Below are 9,996 nucleotides of genomic sequence, written 5' to 3'. Positions count from 1 at the left end.
CGCGCGAGTTCAGAAAGGACGAGACGTTGTAAAAGTGTGAGCACTTTCGTCGTTGAAGTTTCGAACGGTCTGCGAGCGAAAATTAAAAATAATTCTCTCTCGAAGGAGACCTCGACGCGAAAGCAAATATACAAGCGAGAAGCGATAGAATTGTGTTAAAAGTTTCAATTGACAATTGTAAGAATAATGTCGTTTACGGCGGAAGAAAATGGGTTCTCGAGAAGGAAACACTCGTTGGGCGATGAAACGCTCTCTCGGGATTTCGCAAGGGAAATAGAATTTTCGCGAGGGATCTCCCGCCGAGTCGCGGAAAATCGAAATCGTACGGGTACGCGTATGAGTATTAATTGGCAGCTGCAGAAAGCGCGAGACTCGCACGGCAAAACTCGTTTATTAACCTCGGACGCGCGCAGAATGAAGCTCCGCGCGAACATTGCTCGCGCTCGATCCCCAATTTACGTGCGTAGATATTATCGTTCCTCTCGGGAGAGTTAATCCAATTAATGCGGGTAAAATGCTATTAATAACTCGCAACGAATCAGAAATAGTAACTACACGGCACGGGCGTTATTGATCGGCGTTCCTATTCCGCGCCGACCGGAGAAGGTCCACCGACCTGAATCTCTTTTTAAATACTGCGCACCTTGTGTGTCCGTTATATCTCACCGATACATCCGATCGCACGTCCCATTGACACCGACTGCGCCGGTAAATTGAGAATAAAGCACGCGCGTTAGAGCCCGTTCGGCACGAACGACACGGCACATTAGCGCGAAACGCAAATAAAAAGTGCTATTTCTGAACAATACCGGCGAGTTCGCGGTATTATCTGCGAATTTGCAACGTACTTAGTTACACGTTAAGTCCCTCGACGATAAGCGTTTTTCGCTTAAAAAAGCGAGCGGATCGACTATGTTTAAAACAACAACGCGTACGTTAAGCAGTTCAGTTAGCGGCTCTGCATAAAGAAAGACGCACACAGCATACAAATGAATGTTACCTATTTCAAGTATTACATCAGTTAATAAGGTAAACGTAATTGAACGCGTCCCAGCGATTGAAACGTTAATATATATATTTATTAAGATACTTATATATCACAATGAAGGAAACGAAATCACAAACTAACTAAACATTTCTTTTCATTTATTATATTGTTCCGTATATCGAAAAGGAACTCGTTTTACAACGGGAAAGAAAGCTCTGTGACTTTTGCCGTATTACGCACAGAGGAAGGACACAAGGAAGGATCCGCGCGTGCCAGAGGGTGCGAATTAGGAGCGAACGGGACGAAAAGGACGCCCCACGCACGCACTGGGGAGTGCAATGAAACGCATTAGCCGCGTGTAGGCTTGTCGGCGATGCGATATATGCCAGATGTGGGAGCACTGAATGGGCGCGCTCGAGAATGAGATTTGATAAACAGACGTGGGCGTCGGGACGTCCGTGCACCTTGATGAACTTCCTGCCGGCGGATGTAGCCTCGAGCGATGAGCTTACTCGACTTGGAGATTACCGCAAAATCGGCGCGGTTAGTACCGATGGATCCTGCAGTCGCTATCAATCCTCTCGAAATCGAGGAAGAAGCAAAGTCGTTGACCTTCTTTTTCTGACTCTTCTTTCATATTTGTTTCAAATCTTTTTTCAACCGGACTGGTGCAGAAAGTTTGTCATTTTATCGAAACGTTTTTAAATGAAATAAGTGGTGTGCTTTTATTTTTTTTAGGAGCTGGAAGGCACGAGGGAGATGATTGGAGGAAGATACTTTACCTGGAAAGGTATCACTGTCGCACGATCTCTGCATAACCGGTTGCCTGATTTAGAAACGTGTTGGTCCGCGCGTCATCCTTCTGCCTTTTCCTCCCGCACGTATATGTGTGTCTATTTTTGCCGACGCAGATTTCCCGCTAATAACTCAGACAATGACACACCATTGTGGGCGCCAGTTTTCTCGCGGCGGAAATCTCCATTCGCGAAACCATTGGCGTAAGCAATTCCGCGCGTTCCTCGCGACAGTGCAGCGCGCGCATTGATGCGACCTACGTGCTCCCTCCGTCAGTTTTACGAGGCGAGATCTACGCAGAAAGAATCAAATACTTAAGAAATATTACAATAACAACAAGATAACTGAATCTTTCTCTAATAAAACACATAAATAACGTAAGAAAGGAAAGATATATTGTAATATCAAACCGAAAATCCACGAATAAAATATATTCCAATTCTATAACAAGATTATCAATTTTCATTACCAATTGTTAATCCTCAATGTCTTCATTGTTCAATGTCAAATATCTTACGATTACTTCGAATTAAACTTTTGCTGAAATATGCTCGTACACTCTTCCACTGTTTCACTTGATTTCAAGCAACAACATATATTAATTATTCAATATTTTTCATCAAAGCCGGTCTTCTCTCGCATTTATTATTGAATATAAGACGCAACATATCGTTTCGCAATCCGCGGTACGCATGAGCGTATCGTATTCGCGCGTATCGGTATCGCGATACCCGCTCGACATCTTACGGCGCGTCGCATATTAACGTTAAACGGCGCCGACACTTCTGCACACCAGAGATTGCTCCGAAACTACTACGCATTGCATCATCATCGTCGTCGTCGTCGACGACGATCGGAGCGATGTCGAGCCGATCGGATGTCGAGACGATTCGATCGCGTCGCTCCGCGCCGCCGGCCAAGCTCGTCGCCAACAAGCGGGAAGTTACGAGCGACGATAACAAAGCAATTCGCATGAACGTCGCACTTTGTGTCGCGAGTGGAAAAAAAAGGTAGTGTGTACTATTTGCGCCGATAAGGGATTATCGTTACTTGTTTCACAATGTCAAAGCGTCTGAAGTTACTTGACACTCCGCGCACAATGACTCACGTGCGCGCGACTTGCGCGCTTGCATTTGTTGCGTCGCACGCGTGACGTTAGCAGTATTATGCGTTTTTCTTTTTTTTTTTTACTTGTGCAATCCGCTTGCGCAATATTCTTTCCGATATCTCGTGCTCGACGGGACGCACGAGCGATCCGAATCACAACGAACGATCCTCGATTTCAATTCCGCGTCGTTCGCGCTGAGAGTGTCGCGGAAAACCGCCGAATAAATCGCACCGTACTTCCCCGATTTTTCTCGCGATGTTAAGGCTCCTGGATAGTCGCTGCAACTGTCCCTGTTTGATGACGTCAGAAGCGAGAAAACGCATGTCAAGAATAAAAAAGATATATATATCCAACAAAATGACATTTATGATTCTTCGCGTCTCGCGTGTATTGTCAGTCACAGAAAGGTTGCAACACTATTTTTTTGCCTTTCAAGTTTTCGAAATGCATCCTGCTCCTTATAGGAGAATTCGTTTTTGTTATTTCAGGAGATACATTTTCCTATTGGACGCGAGATGAGAGACTCATTGGAAAAAAGGTCGCGTCGCGACCCTTTTCGTGACTGATCACACACACGCGTCGCGAAGGGAGACGCGGAACGTTTATTACATCACCATCTTCGAGTCGGAGGTCTCAGCCAAGATGAAAACTTATAACCGCACGTGCAGCGTGAATGACGTCGCGCGTGTGTGCGGATATTGTTTAAAAGACATATTTTAAGCCACTCGTGGCGAATGCCGGAGTAGTTTCGCGCGGCAATAAATTTGTCGGTAGCTCTCAACGCGCGATCTCGCGTATCGCGATGTTGAAATTCGAGCGCGAGCGCGAATTTGTCGCGAGAAAATCGTACGCGCGGACGGAACTATTATGATGAAACGCCGCGATGCGCGACGAGCGAGTTCGGATTTTAATCATTTCCTAAAGAATAGATCGTAATTATTATACCTGTTTGAGACAAATGACACGCGCGCCATACCTCGATCCCTGATTGAACATCATTGTCATCACTTCCGGATCCATTGTAAAAAAAAAGACATATCAGAGGTTTAATTGTTGCCACTTTTCCGCTGATTGTCTCGAAATTTCGATCTCGGGGCGAACTATTTGATTACTTCGATACGGCTGTCATCCCCGTATTTTGACAGTAATAGTTCCTCTTTGACGAATCATAGCCTGACTTTTCTTTAGTTACGCGAACTGACATTTTTTCCGTATGACAGTATAATAGTAATTATCTAAATGACGCACGCGTTTGAAATGGCCTAGTTATAAAAAAAAGAAAAGAACGATAGCATCGGTGATTCATTGCGTTTCAACGAGTGAACCAGTCGGTCATCGATATCGGGAAACGTTAGTCGTCGCTATTGCTTCGTTATCTGATCGCATAACGAGTACCTAAAACGAGTCCCGCATCATCCGTACTCCTCGGCAATATGAAAAAAGGAGGAAACGAAAACCCCGAAGTCATTAAAACGAGTCATCTGTCACATTCCGTGAAAAGTCGCGAAGAGATCGTATCGCGTCATGCTCGCGCACGCAAATTGGCTATTTAGCGTCCTCCGTTTCCGGTTTCACGACGATTACAATGTCGTACCTGTACAGAGTCGCACGAGCGCGACAAACAATGACCGCTCGTAATACCGGTTTCCTTCCTTCCTGCAACGCTCACTCGTGTCGTTAACTCGCAGAGAATCAACTCGGCACTCTTGTCAAAAATTCCCCGATTTCTCGCGAGAAGTATCTCAATTTCCGCTCGCATCAGAGCGCATCACAGGCGTTTCTTTATGCACGCCGACCGTATAAAGCCTCGACGCATTTCGGTCTTGGTATATAATTACTGCGTCGTAATTAGCTTCTGCTCGCCTGACAAAAAAGGATCGGAAAGAGTAAGCGGCGGGGGACGGGAAGGAGGCAAACAAACGTGGCTGTGGTTTAAAACTCATTTATTGAACATGACATAAAAATCACGATACATAATAATGATAAACCGAGGTCTATTGTAAGCGCGCACGCGCGCATCGAAAACTTTAGATATATTATCCATCTGTAATCTTTTCATGTGTAATATCTCGCGCGAGTGGGTACATGTGTGTGTGTGTGTGTATCTGTGGGTGGGTGGGTGCACATGTGGTATGCGCGCGCGTGTTTGTGTTTTCGTATACGTGGATCTGTGTATGTGTGAGAACTCCTTATCAAACCCTAACAGATGATTACTTTATACATGTATGTATAATCATTACGCATGGAATGTGCACCCGTCGTCTCGCTTTTCCTCGCATCTGTTTTCTACTACCAAGTTTCTCCACTACCAAACTTCTTCCGAAAATGCGCGATCCCGACGACTCGTCTCGACGACCCCCGTTCTCTTCGTATCGATGTTCTACCATCTTTCACCTCAGCACCCGCACTCGTTCTCTGTTATCATTATCAAGCGATGAACAATACACCCCGTGAGCTTTTCACGATTCGTTCACGCGTTTCGTAATTCCCACTCGCCGAATCGGCACCCTTTGCTCGAAATCCTCTCATCTTATTTCAGGATTAAACGTTACCAAAGAGCCGCATTAAATACGGATGGAAACACGTAAGCTGAACATTTTCACGGCCAATCGAGTGTATCGGCGAGTCGAGACGTGCCGTCGACGCGAGAACAAGCGAGCGGCACGGGTTCTCTCAACAACGAAAGCCGCTATCCGTCGAAAAATAAATATGTCAATGTAAACGCGAAAGATAGTGTGTACGTGGAGGGGAGAACAGATGAGGCGGCGGCGGCCGCGATCTGGGCACGCCGTCACGTGAAATGCGGGGCCCGATCGGGCCCCACCGCTGCTACCTCTACCTTTTTTTTTTGTCGCTTTATCATAATCGTGGGCTTTTGGCAGTGATATTCAATCGTCGTGAATGAGGAGAAAGTACTTGAGCAATCGGCGACGACGTTGGCACGGCGTTGGTACCGCGTCGAGGTAATGGCAAGTACTGGCTTTTGCAAGGACGAATCTCACGCTTCCGGAGTGCAAGTTGATACCACCGTTCGATTAAACGTTCCGGCCAAGAACGAACGGAAACCACGAGACAAACGAAAATTTGCCGGACGTTTTAACCGTTGCGCTATAAAAGAAATCAGGACAGACGAGCCGATAACTTTCCCCGTCATTGCCGTATCGCGGAAACATAAATTTCGATACGTGCCATTACGGCATTACCTTGATAGTTTCATTTGTTTTTTGCTGAAGCGCACGTACATACGCGCCGCAAGAAGGAGAAAAGAACGAAGCGGGGAGAACTCGTATCCCGCTTCGCGTAACTCTCGCAAAAGTCTCGGTGCTTCTCCTCAAACACATACGCTAAAAATCCGCTCAAAATGTCCCGAATGAGGTATAACAAATAACCATAAAACAGTAGTAGTAATACAAAAAATAGTCAAATCGTCGCGTAATAAATAATATATACATATACATATACGCTCGCACACGTATATACATATATATTATTTACCATATATGTATACATATACATATAATATGTATATATCTGCATGTGTACAGCTTTTTGCAATCGCGTTGCGACCGTAGAATGAAAGTGGATCGAGAGATCGCAGAGGGTTATATCGGGATTATTTAATCTTTTTCTTTTTTTCGATTACACGCGATATATATATTCTCTCAAGAGACGATCGAGGATCAAGTATGACGCAATAGACATTTAACAGAGAGACTCGACAATTTTATTCCGCGCTTGCGCGCTCATCAAGACGGAGCAGGAGAAAAAAGTCCCAATCCACGTTTACTCCGCGGTCCGAGGCCGCCGTAATAAATAGATCGTATTATCTCGTCATCTCTAAACTCTAATAACACTTTTTTTCTTTCTAATCAGTACGAATCAACTGGCGAAACATCGGGACGCGCACGAAGAAGTGAAATCGGGACAGCGGTACACCCGAGAAATCACCGAGAGAAGCGCTCGATGATCGAGGAAGGAAATGGGGGGGAAAAAAATAGAAAAGAAAGAATAAACACGAGGCGCCAAGAGGAAAATCCGTATACCAAAAAGCTTTCAACCTATTCGTTAACGAGAACTCACGCGACAAATTCAAAGCTTTCTGGGGGGAACGTAACATTGCGCAACCTACGAACTGATTTCGAAACGACTTCTCGCCTCGTGTCCCAATGTCTCGCCTAGCAGCACCACGGCGCATCTCGCCCTATATCAATATTTTAAACTTTTGTCTCCCTACCTGTTTCTTTTGTTTCTTTAAAGCAGTCTTACGTAAAGCGGCAACTTTTGGAAATTATTCGGTACGCGTCTCCAAAACGATTCCCTCCGAGTCAGCTTTTATCCATGCTAATCGCCGTTCGCAAGCAATCCTCTCTCTCTCTCTCTCTCTCTCTCTTCTCATTCCCTTGCCATCTGCACCCGAAGAAATGCAGGTTGAGCTATACAAATTTTCAAAATTTTCCGCGTGATGTCTACCGACTAAGCTTTTTCTCTTAGATCCGATGTAGAAGTCCGAAAGCGCAAGTCGACCGGTACTGATCAGAAGCTTTTTTTCTCGAGTTGCAATGAGTCCGACGGAAAGATGGATTCTCTCTCTCATGAACGAATATAGATCGAATTGTATATCAATTGCGGATTCGTGCGTTCTTCAGTCGCATTTGCCAAAAATTTATTTATCTTCGTTTTTAACAGAAATTAAAGTTCCGTTGTATTGTTTTGCTCTCTCGAGGTTCAGACACAGTCGATGAACACTTTCGGAGGTTCAGCCTCTTAATATTATGTACACGTTAAAACGGACGTAACGGCTTCAAAATGCTCGCGCGCCGGAATTCCTTCGTTTTTCTTTTTTGTATGTTTTATTTTCCGGAAAGACCCGAAGGCAAACGCTTCGTCTCCTTCCAGAGGGAAAAGAAACGATCGAGGTTCTGCTTGGTTTCGCTGTTGTTCGATGCGATCCAGAAGTAATTTGTAGATTGAGTTTTTTTTTTTTCAAAGAAAAATCGCGAGTCTGCGATCGACGGAGAATCGAAGCGTTCACATGAACGAATTCTCGTCCTAACTATAACATCTCTTAAACGCTTCTCCCCTAATCCGTTAATCGTTGCAGACATAATTCTATCTTATAGCTTACGGTATCACAGAGTTACACGCGGTATCGCTTAATTGCTCCCAGTTCGTAATCTCCGATACGTATAGGGATAGAAAGAAAGCGCGCAAACTATATCCTCCGCAAAAAAGCAGGACCGCTGCAAGCGAACGTGAAGGACGTCGAACGAGAGATCTGTCACGAACGACCGGAATCGACTTGATCCTTTCTGAGACATATTGTCAAATATAAAATTCTAAAAAACACTTATTTTCGTGTAAGAGTAATTTTTTTAATTTAAAAAAGATTAAAAGGGATAAAACAATATCTTGAAACTAATTCAATATATTTGATACTGGATGAACATCGTTGAAATATTATCGGTTTAGCTTTAAGGGTTTATTTCACCCTTAAGATATCAAAAGTGGCGTGTATAAAAAGATGAGTCTTTTCAAATTTTGCATTTTTTAATATCGTATTTCAAGAAGAATCAAATCGATCACTTGTGACAGGTCCCTCGAAGGTGTTACGCTCTCAATGTTACAACGAATGTAAACATTTTCAGATGCATAATTTACAACTGGAATTTGTTCCACCGATGGATTTATCAAATGATCGATTTATATATTTTGTGATAATAAATTGGCAAATGAAAAAAGATACGTACGTCGACGCGTACGTTGGTGACGACTGAACACCCACTTTTTTATATTACAGTGTGTACTATAATATAGAAAGATCGTTTGAATCTAAGGTTTAAATATCTCCAGGTCGCTTTGATTAATGAAAAGTGATCAATATCCGTATCGATCACTCCGATCAACCAATGCGGAAGAGACGCCCCTCTCTTTCTCTTTCTCTCTCATTTGTCAAGATCGTGCAACTCTTCGGATCAGCGGATTTCAGAGAAGAGGGGGCAGATACCTCTCACAAGAGAAATCTCTCTCATGGCGGAAGTATCGCTCCTTCTTCTTAGACTAATAACATTCGACGTCCTTTACACGTGCGGATCCACAAGGACACACATCTCTCCTTCTCGCACCTCCTTCTCTCTCTCTCTCTCTCTCTCTCTCTCTCTCTTTCTCCGAACGACTCGACTTACAACGGAACAATACACTATATGTATAGATTAAACAGAAAAAAAAGTTAACAAGCCTTTAAACTCGTAGCGACAACGCGAAGCAACAGATACGGATACTTCGGGCGCGGGTTACAATCGGGAAATACGTTGTTACATCTTCGATGACGAGTACGACAAGTGAATGACGTTTCGTTTAAGAAAATATCTTCATCCGGCTGGCGCGGTGGCCGTGATGTAGGAAAGGCGGAAATCTCCGGAATGATAGCGAGCTTCGCGTCTTTCGCGCCCAACGTTATGCGCGAGCGCACAGCTGACTGCGAGATTTATTTAATAGCACCGGATAATACATGTGTTCATTGAGCTCCCCTATAGGCCGCGCGCATCAATGTGTTATCATCGACAATGGGAAAGAAAAACAGCAATATCTCCCGATAAAACGGCTGTAAACATCAATAACTACGAACTGTTTGAAAGGTTCTTTCTTATTTGCTTAAGAAATCGTGAATTTACAATTAATGGTAACGATTTACAATTAATAGTCACATAATATAATAGTCACGCACAACAGCAAATAGCCAAGAGCTCTGGAGACACGTATGTGGTGAATTTATTCTTACAAAATCGAAACATCAACCGGTCAATAGGCGACGCCTTACGTCACTCTTCGTTCCCGTATTCGGCAGGCCGAAAACTCGACTCGAAAGTCTACCGATGAAACGGTCTCGCATTATACCGGCTTGTTTTCCTAACCATCGTACAAAGTTCACTCACGTTTAGATGTTAATCTGCGCGCTGCCGACGCAACGTCGGTTCTACGCGAAAGACGCTGTTTGTCGCGGCCGTTCATGCTGGTCCAGTCGCGATTTTCGGCGGAGATGTTCCGGTACACAGGATAGAATCGGGAACGGGTGAAGAGGGGTGGGGGGAGGGGGGAGAGGACACAA

At 44.4% G+C, this 9,996-nt stretch overlaps 1 protein-coding gene across 1 annotated transcript in view; it reads right to left on the bottom strand.

The window, feature by feature from the left end:
• Positions 1 to 1,057: 1,057 nt before the first annotated feature.
• Positions 1,058 to 9,996, bottom strand: part of LOC106740943 — a 20,354-nt gene continuing 11,415 nt past the window's right edge. Inside the window, exons 5-6 of the transcript XR_001374141.1 lie at positions 1,771 to 2,075; positions 1,058 to 1,653 (exon numbers count right to left, since the gene is read on the bottom strand). The gene's annotated coding sequence lies outside the window, so the exon portion shown is untranslated. The remainder of the gene's footprint in view (positions 1,654 to 1,770; positions 2,076 to 9,996) is intronic.

The sequence above is a fragment of the Dinoponera quadriceps genome, unplaced genomic scaffold (genome assembly GCF_001313825.1).
Source record: "Dinoponera quadriceps isolate SergipeBrazil2010 unplaced genomic scaffold, ASM131382v1 scaffold397, whole genome shotgun sequence".
NCBI lineage: Eukaryota > Metazoa > Arthropoda > Insecta > Hymenoptera > Formicidae > Dinoponera > Dinoponera quadriceps.
The sequence above is the reverse complement of the archived record's forward strand: the minus strand, read 5'-3'. Positions and strand labels throughout refer to the sequence as shown.